Raw genomic sequence first — 12,723 nt, forward strand, 5'->3', positions numbered from 1 at the left:
CATATCTCCATACCCGGCCCGCCCCTTTTTAGTTTTGTTTGAATAATCCCATACACCATTGGCCACAATATGCTGAAGGCAACGGCTTTTCCCCAGATCCGGCCCTGTCCCATTACACACCCAACACCAATGACCCTTTCCCTCCACCGCACTTATCCATTTAGATGCATTTATTCCCACTGCTTCCCAAGTGTCATTGTTGTTCCATATTTTGTTAAACGGACGAGGCCCTCCAGTGAGGTCTGGGGACTTGAGTGGGATAGCCAGGACAGGAACACCAGTTTGAGAGTGGGCTGGGATGTGGCTGCAGACCCAGCAATTAGAAATATTAAGGGTCTGAGCTATCCACACCTGCTGCTGGATAAAAGAACTGTCATCGTGGTCTCCCCAGACCATAAGATACCAGCAGCCGAGGAACAGGCAGAGGCGCATGTTGGAGGCAAGGCTCTTCTGGTTCTGACAACCTCAACTGAGGGAACCGCAGTCACGGTTTTACGCCCACCAGGCAGTAGGCTCTAGGCTCGCTACTTTTTTTTTTTTTCTTTTTTTTCGTTGTCTGCTTCTGGCAACCCTTACGAGAGCATAGATTGTAAGGTATTGCAGACTGTTCCTCTACGTCTTCTTCTGGAGTCAAAATTGACTCTGCGTTGTCCTGAGGTGATGATTGGTTCTCTGGGGATGGTGCCTTCTTACACTGTGAAGCATGTATCCACACTGCGATGCCAGATAGTTTAACAGCCATCTGTGTAGTGAGCAGTACCTGATGAGGACCCTTCCACCGGGGCGCCAAGGCGTGCTTTCAATGATGGCGCCGTACGTAGACCCAATCACCTGGCTCGAGGTTGTGGCAAGCGTCGGAGGTGGGTTCCGTGGCCCAGGCGGCTTGAACCTGTGAATGGAAGTGACTTCCAGCTTGCATTAGTCCCTTGGAATACTGAAGGAGTGCACTGTGAGTCAAGTTCAAATCTGGAACAGGAGTAATGGTAGTCATAGCTCGCATAGGACGACCCATAAAAATTTCAAAGGGACTTAATTTATGCCTTTGGGATGGAGTGGATCTCATGTCCATAAGGGCTAATGGTAAGGCTACTGGCCAGCTTAATCCTGTAGAGTCACACATTTTAGCTAGCTTATTCTTAAGTATACCATTTCGTCTTTCAACTGCACCTGCACTCTGTGGGTGGTAGGGACAGTGCAACAGGTGTTTGATATGCAATATACGGTCCAGGTGTTGAGCAAGTTGTCCAGTAAAATGTGTACCCCGATCACTGGACAGAGTAGCAGGAATTCCCTTGGCAGGCATAATATGATTTAACAAACATTTGGCAACAGAGTGAGTCAGCCTTGCGACAAGGAAAGGCTTCAATCCAACCAGAGAATAAACATACCATAACCAATATAAAGTCATATTGTTGACACTTAGGCATTTGTACAAAATCAAGTTGCCAATGCAAGAACGGTGCTTGAGGCAGGCCCCGGAACCCCTGGGCCACTTTTACAGGTTTACCAATATTATGGCTTTGGCAAATGGTACAGGCTGCACAGTGGCGGGCTGCAAAAGAGCTAAAATGGGGGGCCCACCATCCTGTCTTAGTTACAGCAGAGACCATCCCCTCCTTTCCGACATGCGAAACACCGTGTAGCAGGGCGGCCAGAGACGGGTAGAGTGAAAAGGGGTCTACAAAGGCACCAATAGGCGAGCGCCAAGGAGAATCGGGATGTAGAGCGCAACCTTGGGCAACCCAGGATTCTTTCTCGGTTTCTGGGGCAGAGTCTTGGAGTAGGGTGAGGTCAGTGAGGGACCAGGAGGGTAAGAGGAGAGCGGAGAACAAGGGAATCAGACATTTCGACTAGGCACCCTGCAGCAGCCACAGCACACAGGCAGGGGGGTAAGCCTTGGGCAACAGGGTCTAAAGTGGCAGAGAAATAAGCCACTGGGCGGTTCTTTTCTCCGTGCATCTGAGTGAGAACTCCAAGTGCACACCTAGATTGTTCGTGGCAGAAAAGGGTAAAAGGACTAGAATAGTCAGGCAGCCCTAAGGCAGGGGCAGAAGCCAAACCCTGTTTGAGGGAAACAAAGGCAGAATTGGCCTCAGGGGGCCACGGCATGGGGTCAGGCACAGAGAATCGAGTGAGTTCCTGGAGAGGTTTTGCAAGGGAGGCATATTGGGGAATCTATTGTCTGCAAAATCCAGCCATGCCTAAGAACTTCCGGACCTGGCATGGGGAGCGGGGTTGGGGAAAGCTAAGGATAGCTTGGATGCGGGTGGGAGAAAGTGCACGGGAACCCTGGGAGAGGAGAAAGCCAAGGTATGTGACAGAAGTTTGACAGAGTTGTAGTTTAGAGCGAGAAGCTTTGTGACCCTTATTTGCTAGGGCAGTAAGGAGCACTAAAGAGTCAGTTTCAGAGGCAGACAATGAAGGGGAACAGAGGAGTAGATCATCTACATATTGGACTAGTGTGGACCTGGACGGGAAAACAAGGTCAGCAAGGTCTCAGGCTAATGCTTGGGAAAAATATGACGGGCTTGCAGTATACCCCTGGGGCAGCGTGATCCATGTGTACTGTTGTCCCTTGTAAGAAAAGGCAAACAGGAACTGGGAGTCAGGGTGAACCGGGACAGAAAAGAAAGCAGAGCACAAATCAACAACAGTAAAATGAGTTGCATCTGGTGGGATAGAAGCCAGAGACATCTACTCGGTCTTTGTCCCAAGATCCTAACAGTGGCCACTGAATTTTGGGATTCTCCTGAGTTAGCCTAGACCATTTTTCCAGAAATTTACAGGAGTCCGGACCCTTCCTAAAATACATAAAATGAGCCTGCGTTCCTTTAGGGAACTGTCCCGACTTAGACGTCTGGTTACCCATACAGGAGGACTTTACACACCAATCACACAAGAAGGAAAGTCGGGTTCGTCAGAGCGATGCCCGGTGCAACACACAAAAGGAGCCCACAGGCTACTGCCTCAATCGCCCTTACTTTCACAAGGGTTTTACCCAAGGCGCGGTGCGGCTCCGATTGTGCAGATTGTGCAGATTTCACTCACTCAGACCGTGGGGACAGGAACCATTTGGTCAGCTGACCCCCGGACGGAGACGACACCCAGACTCAAACACACCACAGGGAGGACAGATAGACACAGAGATAAGACAGTCCTCAGTCCGGACAAAACACAGAAATAATTACCTGACCAGATTCCTGATGTCAGATCCCGGGATCCCTACCAGAACAGAGTGGGAACCAACAGGTTCGATGGCGTAGACTTCATTGTGGTCATGCACCCTTCCGTTCTGGCGGAGGACCGCTCGGGCCAAATGCCCAGGTGCTGGCTTGCCATGGCCGTTCTAAGAACGGTCAGGAGTCACACAGCCCCAGTGAAGATGGTTGCCATCTTGGTGGGACCTCCAAATTGTCAAAGTCAGATTCAAGGCTCACAGAATTTGTCACTAGTTTTGATCAGAGATATTGTGAGGTTGCTGTGGCTCTGGGTTTGTTTTCTGATTGTTTCCCCAGTCTCATCCCTGTCCTCTGACTTCTCTCAGCATGATCCCTCACCCTCTCAAACCTCCCTTCCACGAACGCCAGCAACACCTGAAGCTTTTCGCTCCTGGAGACGGGTTTTTCCAGTCAGTCCCTAGGGGACGAATCTTTTGTCAGCGCAGACTGCTGTGGGACCTGGCACTATTGGAGTGGCATCAGCAGACAGCCTGGCACCAGAGTTCCAGGCTGTGTCTACACTACAGACACTGCATTGGCATAGCTACAGCGCTATAATGGATACACCTGCTACAGTGACAGCTTTTCCCATCACTGTAGTTAATCCACCCAAGAGCAGCGGTAGGAAGAATCAATGGAAGATCAATGGAAGAATTCTTCCGCTGAACAAGTGGTGTCTATACCAGGGCCTAGGTTTGCTTAACTACATCTCTCAGGTGGCTGAATTTTTCACGTCTCTGAGCAACGCAGGTAGGTCAACCTAAGGTTTAGGTGTAGACCAGGCCTCCTCCCACATTCTGGTAGGCCCCATCATAAAGAAATCACTGGTGTATCACTGAAGTCAATGTCATTAAGCAGGGATGGATTGAATGTTCTACCCTCACGCCACAAGGCCCCATCCTCAGCAGAGCACAATCAAACTAGCTAGAAAATGATTCTCAAGCCCATGCCTACAAGAACTGTGCTCATCAATCCTTTCCAGACAGGGCTGCGCCTGGCATTACTTTCCCACCAGCCACTGGGGAGAGAGATTTCTGTCGTTCAACAAATATGCTACCACAAACCACCCTGGAGTCCTGTTCTACCCCCACTCCGCCCCACCCCCACCCCCCAGAAGGATTCTAACACACATGGGAAACTTAAGTGTGAGTGCAAACTGTGTGCTAGTTCTGGGGGTGGACGGAGCCTCTGGCTGACAGCACATCCCTGAGGCTGTTGAAGGGGTGCCAGGCTTCCTGTTACCATTATCAGGGAGCTATGTGCCTTTTCCTATTCAGTGCTTCCTTCCACCCCCCGTCCTCCCCTTCAGCACCTGCTTTTCAGTACATAAATCACTGAGGAGGGACTGAGAGCTGGATAACTGGATGCCTTCTGGCTGTCTCAGAGGGAACCCTGCTAGCCCATGGCTGGGACCCAGCATGGAGATTACACCAAAGTGAGCTTTAGTTTCTCTAGCTGCAGATTCTTTGCCCCAGTGCTGGGGATCATGTAAACACCTCATCACTCTGCCTCAGACCTCCTGCTACACTGGTCTCCTGCTGATAGCCACTTTCGCTAACTTCTCCCCGCAGTGATCAGCATTTTCCAGGCTGGGCTTAGAACAACTTTCTGTGCTGAGTTTCATTTTTTAAAAAGAAAAGTATTTAAACTGCTGCTTTTAACACCCTGCCATCATTGTGTGTCGCCGCCGAGGTAACACAACACATGTGCTCTGTCCTTCTCCCTCTCAGCAGAGCGCCTCGGTGCACTGCGCACACACGGGTTCAATTCCCCTACCCCCGGGATGGTGGGTCAGTATTAGCATCCCATGGCAGATGCAGAAACTGAGGCACTGCGAGGTGAAGCTCTGCTTTTCAAAAGGGCTGAGCACCCACAGCTTCCCTTTGAACTCCTCTCTGAAAATCGGCCTTAAGTGACCAGCCAAGGTCACGCAGTGAGTCAGCGGCAGACATGGGTCTGCTGACTCCCAGCTCAGTGCACCACCCATTAGAACCTGGATATTATAGGACAGGAAACTGTGTTAATGCAGCATGAAATTCTGAGATGTGAATTTTCTAAATCCTGAAACTCAGAGCCAGCAGGGTGCCCCCTCTATGGGGGGGATGGGTCTCCCCACCTGACTGACTCATGGAGAGATGTCGAGGGGGCCCCATCCTTTCCCAGCACAGGAACTGGCCAGCATGGGGACCCATTAGCCTGGAGAGCTCCCTGCAACGAGGGGGAAGTACAAGGGGGGCATTTGTAGACCCCACATCCACAAGCATTGTGTTTGGGGGGGCTCATCTTGAGTTCCCCCTCCATTGTTGAGTCCCCCTTTCTAGCCCATGCACCCCACTCAGCAAGTCCTCCAAGCCCCTGTGTAGGGAAGGAGGATCCAGAGGGGGGCTGGGAGCCGATTCATGTGTGCTCCCCTCCCCATCCTGAGCTGCTCTGGGTCCTGACCACAGAGCAGCTGAGGACCCCCTCTGTGCTCCCTTCTGCACTGGCCTGGTCGTTATCAAGAGGGAGCAGCCTGGTCCCAGGCTCCCCTGCAGGGGGAGAAGTGCCCCACTCAGCCCGCTGTTATTAGCTTCCTCCCTTCTGCAGAGCAGATGGAATACCTGTGAGGAGTGATGGCTGTGTCCTGAACAGCGCCCCAGGGAGGTGAGGAGGGAAGAGTGCTGCTTTCACCCCACAGGGACCCACATTCAGGCTTCTCTTGGGTGGGGTTAGTGTCAGGCTGAGCTTCCATTTCCATCACACCATTCACCCCAAGGGTTCCCAGAGTGCTTCACTGCTGACCGAATCCCACTGGCTTGCACTGCACAGCTGTGGGCCAGAAACCCTGCAGGGAGAGCTGGGGCTGGGCTGGGAATCTCCCGCTATCCTGGCTCCGCTCCAGATCCTTGGAGGGTTTGCTCCCCAGTCCTTTGGCAACAAGAGCTGCAGATGGAGGTTCCAGAGCAGAGCCTGGGGGTGGCTCTCGGGTCCATGCAGGATTCTGCAATGACAACTGGGCAGGGTCACCCTGTGCAGATTATTCCTGCTGCTAACAACCAGCAGACTGTGGACTGAGATTAATATTGCCTCTGCAGCATGGACCTGTGCCAGCTTTGGAGGGGAGCTGGTGCTTGGACAAGTACATACAGAAATCACTTCTTACATGTGCCCACTTCCGGGGTGGAACATGGTGACTTTTTAACAGCACATAGCAACACTGAACAAGAGTCCAGGGCAGGAAGTGACATGTGAAAATGACTAGGTTTTTTTGGGGACTTGGAAGAGGAAGAGTGTGGTTGTGGGATGATGACCCTATTCTGCCTCTCCATTAATGTCTGTTTGCCTAGAGTATAGAGTACAGCAGGATCTGTGGAAGAGTCCACCAAGAAAGTATATCTTCCCCATTTATCCCTAGCCACCGGGCTGAGGGAGGTAACAGATAAGTGCATCATCAGCCCATAAAAGAATTAGTTCACACAGCAGCAGCTTTTAAAATCTACAGCTCAGGTGTTTGGTGGGTTAGCTTGGTCCTGAGAGCAGCAGGGGTTACTCAGAGGCTGTGGCCAAGCTGTGCAGTCAGCTCTCTGCAGTATGGCAGCCCACTTGGTGCCCTGGCTCTGGCAAGATGCTGGAGCTGCCAGGGTCTCTCAACTCCCATTGACTTCAGTAGGAGCTAGGGGCACTTGGCTTGTTGCGTGTTTGGCCAGCAGCCTAAGCTAGACAGGCTACAAACTATCACTAATGTAGGGGCTGCCAATAGACACAGAGTTAAGCTGTTCTCAGCTGTGGGAGCACAGCTCCAGAAGACTTCACTAGGGGTCATGCAGGTGTACCAGAGGCAGAATCTGGGCCACAGGGCCCTCCCCCTGCATTGAAAGCCCCCCACCCCCAGAAAGAATAGTCCCATTTGGACCCCATTACAAATGGTCCCCTAGGGCATGAATAGCAGCTATGGCCTCCAGCACTGGGCTGCATCCTGGCGTGGATGTTTCATGACAAACCGGAGGGTGAAAGTAGCCTGGCCATGGGAGAAGGTGGCTGCACTGGCAGCTGGATCAGGCCTGTTCAAGGGGGTGGGGCAGGCAGTTGTGTCCATGTTAGTGACAGGCTGTGCGAGGCGGGGAAGGGGTGCAGTGTGGAGCAGGAAAAGTGGGAGCGGGGGTTCAGTCAAGGAGCGTGCTGCATTGGCAGAGGTGTGCAGAGCCTGGGAAATGGAGCAGAAGGGCAGCCCTGAGCTGTCTGAGGAGCCCACACCTGGAAGAGCACAGTGCTACAGGTGAGCAGAACAGCCTGAGAAGCCTCACACCTTATACATATGCATGAGGGTTTCAACCCTCCTTTCCTTATCTGAACTTCCACACCCCCGGGAACGTTGGCGTGCCCTGTTTTTCATAGGTTGTTCTCTTAGTTCCCCTCATTCTCATTAGCATCTACTCACAGCATTCAGAGTAGCAGCCATGTTAGTCTGTATCCGCAAAAAGAAAAGGAGGACTTGCACCTTAGAGACTAACAAATTTATTTGAGCATAAGCTTTCATGAGCTACAGCTCACTTCATCGGATGCATTCAGTGGAAAATACAGTGGGGAGATTTATATACATAGAGAACATGAAACAATGGGTGTTACCATACACACTGTAACCAGAGTGATCAGGTAAGGTGAGCTATTACCAGCAGGAGAGCGGGGGTGGGGGGGAACCTTTTGTAGTGATAATCAAGGTGGGCCATTTCCAGCAGTTGACAAGAACGTCTGAGGAACAGCATGGGGGGGCGGGAATAAACAAGGGGAAATAGTTTTACTTTGTGTAACGACCCATCCACTCCCAGTCTTTATTCAAGCCTAAGTTAATTGTATCCAGTTTGCAAATTAATTCCAATTCAGCAGTCTCTCGTTGGAGTCTGTTTTGGAAGTTTTTTTGTTGAAGAATTGCCACTTTTAGGTCTGTAATCGAGTGACCAAAGAGATTGAAGTGTTCTCCGACTGGTTTTTGAATGTTATAATTCTTGACGTCTGATTTGTGTCCATTTATTCTTTTACGTAGAGACTGTCCGGCTTGGCCAATGTACATGGCAGAGGGGCATTGCTGGCACATGATGGCATATATCACATTGGTAGATGTGCAGGTGAACGAGCCTCTGATAGTGTGGCTGATGTGATTAGGTCCTGTGATGGTGTCCCCTGAATAGATATGTGGACACAGTTGGCAACGGGCTTTGTTGCAAGGATAGGTTCTTGGGTTAGTGGTTCTGTTGTGTGGTGTGTGGTTGCTGGTGAGTATTTGCTTCAGGTTGGGGGGCTGTCTGTAAGCAAGGACTGGCCTGTCTCCCAAGATCTGTGAGAGTGATGGGTCGTCCTTCAGGATAGGTTGTACATCCTTGATGATGCGTTGGAGAGGTTTTAGTTGGGGGCTGAAGGTGATGGCTAGTGGCATTCTGTTATTTTCTTTGTTGGGCCTGTCCTGTAGTAGGTGACTTCTGGGTACTCTTCTGGCTCTGTCAATCTGTTTCTTCACTTCAACAGGTGAGTACTGTAGTTGTAAGAACGCTTGATAGAGATCTTGTAAGTGTTTGTCTCTGTCTGAGGGGTTGGAGCAAATGCGGTTGTATCTCAGAGCTTGGCTGTAGACAATGGATCGTGTGGTGTGGTCTGGATGAAAGCTGGAGGCATGTAGGTAGGCATAGCGGTCAGTAGGTTTCCGGTATAGGGTGGTGTTGATGTGACCATCGTTTATTAGCACTGTAGTGTCCAGGAAGTGGATCTCATGTGTGGACTGGACCAGGCTGAGGTTGATGGTGAGATGGAAATTGTTGAAATCATGGTGGAATTCCTCAAGGGCTTCTTTTCCATGGGTCCAGATGATGAAGATGTCATCAATATAGCGCAAGTAAAGTAGGGGCGTTAGGGGACGAGAGCTGAGGAAGCGTTGTTCTAAATCAGCCATAAAAATGTTGGCATACTGTGGGGCCATGCGGGTACCCATAGCAGTGCCGCTGATCTGAAGGTATACATTATCCCCAAATGTAAAATAGTTATGGGTAAGGACAAAGTCACAAAGTTCAGCCACCAGGTTAGCCGTGACATTATCGGGGATAGTGTTCTTGATGGCTTGTAGTCCATCTTTGTGTGGAATGTTGGTGTAGAGGGCTTCTACATCCATAGTGGCCAGGATGGTGTTATCAGGAAGATCACCAATGGATTGTAGTTTCCTCAGGAAGTCAGTGGTGTCTCGAAGATAGCTGGGAGTGCTGGTAGCGTAGGGCCTGAGGAGTGAGTCTACATAGCCGGACAATCCTGCTGTCAGGGTGTCAATGCCTGAGATGATGGGGCGTCCAGGATTTCCAGGTTTATGGATCTTGGGTAGTAGATAGAATATCCCAGGTCGGGGTTCCAGGGGTGTGTCTGTGCGGATTTGATCTTGCGCTTTTTCAGGAAGTTTCTTGAGCAAATGCTGTAGATGCTTTTGGTAACTCTCAGTGGGATCAGAGGGTAATGGCTTGTAGAAAGTGGTGTTGGAGAGCTGCCGAGCAGCCTCTTGTTCATATTCCGACCTATTCATGATGACAACAGCACCTCCTTTGTCAGCCTTTTTGATTATGATGTCAGAGTTGTTTCTGAGGCTGTGGATGGCATTGTGTTCTGCACGGCTGAGGTTATGGGGCAAGTGATGCTGCTTTTCCACAATTTCAGCCCATGCACGTCGGCGGAAGCACTCTATGTTGAAGTCCAGTCGGTTGTTTTGACCTTCAGGAGGAGTCCACCTAGAATCCTTCTTTTTGTAGTCTTGATAGGAAGATCTCTGTGGGTTAGTATGTTGTTCAGAGGTGTGTTGGAAATATTCCTTGAGTCAGAGACATCAAAAATAGGATTCTAGGTCACCACAGAACTGTATCATGTTCGTGGGGGTGGAGGGGCAGAAGGAGAGGCCCCGAGATAGGACAGATTCTTCTGCTGGGCTAAGAGTATAGTTGGATAGGTTAACAATATTGCTGGGTGGGTTGAGGGAACCATTGCTGTGGCCCCTTGTGGCATGTAGTAGTTTAGATAGTTTAGTGTCCTTTTTCTTTTGTAGAGAAGCAAAGTGCGTGTTGTAAATGGCTTGTCTAGTTTTAGTAAATTCCAGCCACGAGGAAGTTTGTGTGGAAGGTTGGTTTTTTATGAGAGTATCCAGTTTTGAGAGCTCATTCTTAATCTTTCCCTGTTTGCTGTAGAGGATGTTGATCAGGTGATTCCGCAGTTTCTTTGAGAGCGTGTGGCACAAGCTGTCAGCATAGTCTGTGTGGTATGTAGATTGTAATGGATTTTTTACCTTCAGTCCTTTTGGTACGATGTCCATCTGTTTGCATTTGGAAAGGAAGATGATGTCTGTCTGTATCTGTACGAGTTTTTTCATGAAGTTGATAGATTTCCACTCCATACGGCTAAATTCAGTGCCTTGCATAATGACAGGTTTCAGAATAGCAGCCATGTTAGTCTGTATCTGCAAAAAGAAAAGGAGTACTTGTGGCACTTTAGAGACTAACAAATTTATTTGAGCATGAGCTTTCGTGAGCTACAGCTCACTTCATCGGATGCATTCAGCGGAAAATACAGTGGGGAGTTCAGCCACCAGGTTTGCCAAGACATTATCGGGGATACTGTTCCTGACGGCTTGTAGTCCATCTTTGTGTGGAATGTTGGTGTAGAGGGCTTCTACATCCATAGTGGCTAGGATGGTGTTTTCAGGAAGATCACCAATGGATTGTTGTTTCCTCAGGAAGCCAGTGGTGTCTCGAAGATAGCTGGGAGTGCTGGTAGCGTAGGGCCTGAGGAGGGAGTCTGCATAGCCAGACAATCCTGCTGTCTGGGTGCCAATGTCTGAGATGATGGGGCGTCCAGGAGTTCCAGGTTTATGGATCTTGGGTAGCAGATAGAATACCCCTGGTTGGAGTTCCAGGGGTGTGTCTGTGCAGATGTGTTCTTGTGCTTTTTCAGGGAGTTTCTTGAGCAAATGCTGTAGTTTCTTTTGGTAACCCTCAGTGGGATCAGTATACTATTTCCCCACGTTTATCCCCCCCCCCCCTGCTGTTCCTTAGACGTTCTTGTCAACTGCTGGAAATGGCCCACCTTGATTATCACTACAAAAGGTTCCCCCCATCCCCCGCTCTCCTGCTCGTAATACCTCACCTTACCTGATCACTCTCCTTATGGTAACACCCATTGATCATGTTCTCTATGTATATAAATCTCCCCACTGTATTTTCCACTGAATGCATCCGATGAAGTGAGCTGTAGCTCACGAAAGCTCATGCTCAAACAAATTTGTTAGTCTCTAAGGTGCCACAAGTTTTCCTTTTTACTCACAGCGTGTATCCACAGCAATCCATGGTCAAAGCAGGACATCCCTGATATTACAATCAGGTGTCTAGATGGTACCTTATAACAGGGGTCTCCAAACTTTTTGAATCGCGCACCCCCAGGACCAGCTCTGGGGAAGCAAAGAAAAAAAAAAAGCTGCTGAAGACGGAGCGGGGAGAGCCGAGCTGCAGCTGGCGTGCCGCCGAAGACGGGGCGGGGAGAGCCGAGCTGCCGCCGGCATGCCGCCGAAGAATCAAAGGTCCAGGAGCACTGTTGCTGCTGTGCCGGCGGCGCTCCTTCGGCGGCGCTCCTCCTGCCGTGCACACCCACGGGTGGTCTTGCGCCCCCCACTTAGGAGACCACTGCCTTATATTTCCAGAACATCACCTATTGGCACATTCTTTGCAGTAATCTTGTAACCTTACTGGCACTGGGTTATTCTTAGGTCACCCACTCATGTCAATCATCCGTAAGCCTGAGGCCTAGTGTGGCTAAGGTAAAATCTTACAGCCTCAGCCGGTAGGCCTTCCATTACAGCCATGCTTTACTTACATATCTAATACACATTAATTTCTCCTAAATACTTGTTAATCTTATACTTCTATAATCCTGTCTTACTTCTACCTGTGCCTACAACTTAAATCTATTTATCACACATTGATTATATATGAAATAACATTAACAGAGGCATAGCATGCAAGTCACGGGAGGTGATAGTACCGCTCTACTCAGCGCTGGTTAGGCCTCCACTGGAGTACTGCGTCCAATTTTGGTCACCACCCATATAGAAAGGATTTAGAGAAACTGGAAAGGATCCAGAGGCGAGCAACAAGGATAATCAAAGGGATGGAGTGCAAGCCACGTGAGCAAAGATTGAAGGAACTGGGTATGGTTAGTTTGGAAAAGAGGAGATTAAGGGGAATGTGATAGGGGTCTTCAAATACTTTAAATGCTACCATAAAAAAGATGGAGAAAAGTTGTTCTCTCTTGCCACAGACGGCAGGACAAAAGGCAATGGATTCAAACTACAGCATAGCTGATTTAGACTGAATCTCAGGAAAACCTTCCTAACCATAACAACAGTAGGCCAGTGGAACAGACTGCGTAGGGAGATCATGGAAGCTCCTTCACTGGAGGTTTTCGAAAGGAGGCTGGGTAGCCATCTGTCTTGGATGGTTTAGACCAGGGGTCT

General features: G+C 49.8%; 1 protein-coding gene across 2 annotated transcripts in view; it reads left to right on the forward strand.

The window, feature by feature from the left end:
• Positions 1–12,723, forward strand: part of PSD (pleckstrin and Sec7 domain containing) — a 114,436-nt gene that overhangs the window by 10,546 nt on the left and 91,167 nt on the right. The gene's annotated exons all lie outside the window — the stretch shown is intronic.

This window comes from Natator depressus, chromosome 7 (genome assembly GCF_965152275.1).
Source record: "Natator depressus isolate rNatDep1 chromosome 7, rNatDep2.hap1, whole genome shotgun sequence".
Taxonomy (NCBI): domain Eukaryota; kingdom Metazoa; phylum Chordata; order Testudines; family Cheloniidae; genus Natator; species Natator depressus.